The sequence below is a fragment of the Elaeis guineensis genome, chromosome 1, assembly GCF_000442705.2.
Source record: "Elaeis guineensis isolate ETL-2024a chromosome 1, EG11, whole genome shotgun sequence".
NCBI lineage: Eukaryota > Viridiplantae > Streptophyta > Magnoliopsida > Arecales > Arecaceae > Elaeis > Elaeis guineensis.
In genome coordinates this window covers 117,840,081-117,845,902 of record NC_025993.2, presented here as the reverse complement: position 1 = coordinate 117,845,902, position 5,822 = coordinate 117,840,081, and the positions used below count along the sequence as shown (strand labels likewise).

At 36.6% G+C, this 5,822-nt stretch overlaps 1 pseudogene; it reads left to right on the top strand.

Annotated features, from left to right (window-relative positions):
• Positions 1–752: 752 nt before the first annotated feature.
• On the top strand, positions 753–5,274 carry LOC140856535 (protein NUCLEAR FUSION DEFECTIVE 4-like; annotated as a pseudogene).
• The last annotated feature ends 548 nt before the right edge of the window (positions 5,275–5,822 follow it).

Here is a 5,822-nt window from a genome sequence, read left to right as displayed (position 1 = left end):
GTATGATAGAGCATACTGATATGGTATGATATGTGATAGTAGAAGACAGTATGGTAGACCATAGCCCCCTATATTATTTTGGAAGGAGACTTTTTGATAGTTGTTGAATGTCTAATGTGAACATTACCTCCTAAGGCCGACTCCTATCCACTGATGCTGGTAAGTGTCAAATAATTTCCATCCTTTATTCTTTTTTGAAGAGATGATGCATGTTTATGGTAACATGACCAATGATTAGGTTATAAGTTATGGAGCTAATCATATAGGACTATTCTATTTTTCTGCTCCTTTCCAAATTTTGAATATTTTTGCATGTTTATTCTCATGGATTTATATAGGATTGGTGCAATATATCTAATTTATCAAAAAAAAAATTTATCCATCTAAATATTCTGACAAAGTTGATCAACTGGATTTAGTAAATCTAACATGATTGCGTCTCCTTAAAAATAGAAACAAAAAAATGTTTTTTTTTTTTTTGGAAAGATCCGATCATGGGCCCCACCTCAATGACCTCACACGCTTATCCCCTCAGGAGCTCCGCCAAAAGATCGCCGATGAAATGACGCTGGATCCTGGCAGAAGCCGAGGAATCGTAACCGCATCATCTACCCGGCGGAACCTACGTGCCGGATCACACGTCACGATAATGGAAAATGTTGTCGTGTCTTAGTGGCATTTGCGAAATAATCACAAACGAGGAGTTTCTTTTCATAAGCCCCGGTCTCCTTGTAAAATTTCAAATTCCTCTCGATACCTTTCGGGCGATCTCCTCCCCGGTTCCCTCTTCATTATCTCCTTCTCCTCCCAAATTTCAATCCACTTTTTTTCCCGTTAAATCCTAAAAGAAATCCCCATTAAATTGTCCGATCCCAAATTCTATCTCCCAGAGACCAAAAAGATCGGACTTTTCTTATTAATCCGTGCAGTATTCGTGAGTTCTGTGAAGAATTTCCCATGAAACCGTCTCATTTGTTCGACGAAACCTCTTTAATCCATCTCTTTTTATTCCTTTGTAGCTCTGGAGTATTTCATATAAAAAACAAAGATTTTTTTTTTGGGAGTAAAAAAGAGTAAAAGATTCAATTTTACTGGGTTTTTCCCTTTTATTACAATCTAAAAGTGACTCCAGAAGGGGAAAGATCCAATCTTTATCACAATTTTTTGAGCTCTCAATCTGAGAAGAAATGGGGAGGCTTCAAGGAAGATTTGGATCCTTCCTGAACAACAGATGGCTGGTTTTTGTGGCCGCAATGTGGGTGCAATCCGTCGCAGGTATTGGATACCTCTTTGGGAGCCTGTCGCCGGTGATCAAGAGCTCTCTTGGCTACAACCAACGCCAGATCGCCAGCCTCGGCGTCGCGAAGGACCTCGGCGACAGTGTCGGGTTCCTTGCCGGCAGCCTCTGCGAGATCCTACCTCTCTGGGCGGCGCTGCTCATCGGAGCGCTGCAGAATTTAATTGGATATGGGTGGGTTTGGCTCATCGTCACGGGGAGAGCGCCGGCGTTGCCTCTGTGGGCGGTGAGTAAAAGTGGATGTGTTTAAATTCATAGCTTTGATTGCTTCTTGTGGGAATTTTCCATTGATGTTCGAGGTTTGTCATGTTCTTTTGCTCAATCGAAGCAGAAATTTGTTGAAGATGTTCATTGGTTTTGTTGTTTTGTGAATTGTGATATTGTTTTTGTTGTCTGAAAACGTATCTTCTTTGCTCTTTTCTATTACTTTGATAATTGGATCTTTAGGGAATTTCTCTGGTTAAATTGGATGCTTCTAATTGTTATTTTAGGTGCCAAGCTTGGTTTTCTGGTCATTGAATAATATGAGAGTTCTTTGATTGACTTTTCTTTCTTGTTTGTATTCTAAATGGCTTTGTCTACCTTCCCACTCAAACGGTGGATGTTTGTTGGACTTACTTGAATCCTTTAATTATTGGTTCTCTTTTTTTTTTTTTTAAACAACTTGCCCCCAAATCTTTTGCATTTGGATGAACTGAATTTTGTCTGGTGAAATATGTAGTACTCATTGTTTTTAGTTCTCTGTCTTCTTGGCTTAAAAAGAAAAAAAAAACAAAATCTTTTCTTTCGAGTGCACTGCAGCTTGTTGTCTCTATTCTAAATGGCCTTCATTAAATGTTACGGTTATTACTGTTTTTTCCCGTTAACTGGAATTTGTCTGGTGAAATTTTAAGGATTCACTTTTCCTAAGTTCGCTTTCTCCCTGAAAGCGTTGGCAGGGATTGCACTGTGTTGCTCATTTATGTGCTCCAGGAATTTATCCAGCTTTTGGGATGCTCAATTTGCTCTTCTGGGCAATGAGTGAGCGTGTTCTTTTTTAAATTTTATGGATTAAATGCACAAGCATATCAGTGATCTGGTGGCTCTGGGGAATATGATTACTAAGAATGAGGCCTTTGTCCAAAATTGTAGTCAATATATTGCTCAAAGATGATATTCACCATTTTTGGAATTTTTAAAAATATTATAAATGATTTGCAGATGGAAACTGATTTTTCTGGTGGAAATTGTGTTTGGAAGTGATCTGAGTGAAAGGCTAAGTTTGAATCCTTGCATGAAAGTGAGGCTTAGTGAAAGGCTCAAGGCTTTGTATGTCAGTAATAAGTTGTTATCTTATGTGGACTGAGTGCTTGGAGTCAAGAGCTATATGAGGCCAATGTCACATTTTATCAGACATGCAGTTCATGAACTCATAACTACTGACAGTTTTCTAATATCCAAACAAGTAAGCTCTCAATGAAATAGGAAAGAAGACAAACTCCATGAATCAAATTTGAAGAATGATTCGCCTACGATGAAAAAATGTAAATCACCGATTTTATAAATAAAGAACATAAAATTGGCAACCATAAGCTAATAATTACTGGTCATATAACAACTAGATCAAAATTATAGGTAATCAAAATGAACTCAAAAATATTTATAAAAAAAGAGGGAGATGAAAAAATGTAATAGACAATAAGTCACCAAGCCACATTAAAACAATTGCTACCATAAGAAATCCTATTAACATGTGCTCATCATTGGTTTTCCTCTTAGGCCTCATACTCTGTCAAATCAAGCTTCCTCAAATCTCCACAGACCATCTTAATCAATCAACTCCTTGATTGTTTCTTTTCTTTTCAGAACTTTACGCTAAAACCTTATTGTCATGTTTTTTACTTTGATAAATCTTACATGTATCATTTCGCTTGCAAGCTTGCATTTTTGAATCCCTGTAATTCTTTTAGATGAAAATCAAATGAAATTGCTGTTAAAATTTAGCTTTCCTCTGAAATTTTGATTCTCTAGTCATGCTTGGACTTGTTTCAGTGCTACTCGTCTAACAAAATTTTGTCCCCTGTTAAATAATAAATTAGTCTAATAATAGTCAACTCACTTTTATACTGCCAGCTATTAATATCTAGTTGGCATCAAAAGTGTTTTAGTTGCTGAGTAAATCATTCTATACATCATGCGAGTATGTTGTAAATTATGTGATATTTCATGACAGAATTTATAGTTTATCCTGATTTGTTTTGGTCATGGAAAGAAAATACTTAAAATTCATGGCCTTTTACTTCCAAACAAGAACAGTATCTTTTGTAGTTTATCTCCATGATCCTTATATATACCTACATGCATTTTTGTGACTTTTTATTTATCCTTATTCTGGACTGTTCCATTTCTACTCTAATTATTATCAAATCACTAGTTCTAAGGTGAAATATAGGAGTCCCAACACTGTTTTATGAAAATATTTACTTGGAACTTTAGAACATTATTTTCTAAGTGTCTTGTCCTCCTTTTTGTTTGCTAATCTTTCTGTTCAACTAATGACTGAAAAAATATTTTCCCATCAGTAATATGTATTGTTAAGTTTTTAAAACTATACATAGGATGCTATCCCACTTTCAGATGATATGATTCCAAAAATATTCATTTTTAGCTCTGCTTTACCTGTGGTGCAGATGTGCGTTCTTATCTTTCTGGGAAATAATGGAGAGACTTACTTCAAACCAGCTGCACTGGTTTCATGTGTACAAAATTTTCCCAAGAGTAGGGGGCCCCATAGTGGGAATACTAAAGGGATTTGCTGGTCTGAGTGGTGCGATTTTGACTCAGATATTTGCAATGATACACACATCTGATCATGCTGCTCTCATCTTTATGGTTGCAGTGGGACCATCATTGGTAGTTATTGCCTTGATGTTCATTGTTAGACCTGTTGGAGGCCACAGACAAGTGCGGCCTTCAGATAATCTAGTTTATGTTCATTTATAGCTTGTGTTTGCTTCTTGCTGCTTATCTAATGGGCATCATGCTTCTAGAAGATTTAGTTAACTTGAGTCATACTGTGATTATTGCATTCACAGTAATGCTACTCTTTCTCCTAATATTTCCCATTGTCATTCCATTGCTCTTGACTTTCCATTTTGATGTCATTTCTCCCTGCTCAAGAATTTCTCTTGCCTGAGACTTCAAAAGGAGAGACAAGTAAGTCAGGTCAATCTGAGGAACAAAATGAGGTTATTCTAAGTGAGGTAGAGGAGGAAAAGCCAAAGGAAGTTGACTTACTGCCTACATTGGAGAGGCAGAAGAGGATTGCCAGTTGCAAGCTAGACTATTCAAGCAGCAGCGGAAGGAGCTGTGAGGGTCAAGAAGAGGAGAGGTCCACGTAGGGAGAAGACTTTACCTTGACACAGGCATTGATAAAGGCAGACTTTTGGCTTATCTTTGTCTCTCTTTGCTGGATCAGGATCTGGTTTGACAGTCATTGATATTTGGGCCAGATGAGCGAGTCGTTGGTTTACGATGATACTCATATTTTGTATCCATGATCAGTATTTGGAACTTTCTTGGCCGTGTAGGTGGAGGCTATTTTCTGAGGATCATTGTGAGGTATGATTATTATTTCACTTTCTTCCATATCTTCCAACTCATAAAAGAAATAAATTTCTTGAGCACTTTATAACATACATGCATCGAAAATCTCTTTGTCTGTGCATGACAGCATCCAGATATCATCTGCGTGGTAATTAGCAGAACTGTGAATATTTTTGTCTGAGTGTTTCTTTTTTTGTTCTTTTTTTTTTTAATTTAAATGCAATTTTGTCGGATACGATGGAGCTTCCTGATACATGCAACAATTGGTTATGTCAATAATGGTAGGTTCAGACTTATTCTGGGATATAGTGGAAAACAGAAGTGATAAACAGGGGAGACAGGGATTTGGAGATGGGGAATGGAAATGTGATATTCAATACTTGACAATGTAGTGGCTCATGTTTAGCAATTAAGAGGTACCAGACTTTAAGAATATGGAGCAGAAATAATGACGTTATAATATAAAGCATGCCTAGAAATCAGCTTAATTGTTAATCTCATGGAGTGACTATTAAATGAAAGGAGAATAAATTTATACAAGAAAACTGCTTTATTACAAACAGCATGTTGTTTTCGAAAATTAGAAAAATGAGTACACTTGGAGCATGTAGCATATGTATGAGACAGATAAATCTGATTACATTGACAGAGTATGAGAAGGAACATGTGGCATCATTTAGAGGTAAGCTGCTGAAGAAGATAAAATGGAACTTAAGAATTGCTATGATTATTGGGAAAAGCCATGTAGCTTATATGGTATGATGGTGGCATTAATTACAAAGAAAAGGACAAACACTAGAGAAGTCATTGGATATTCTAAGGCAATGCATGTATAGGAGAATTAGTGAAGGAATACTTTGATTCTGCTTACACCCAAAAATTAATTGGTCATCGCTCAACTATAGAAAATGGTCAAGTTGTTCGATTGATAAAGATCTCA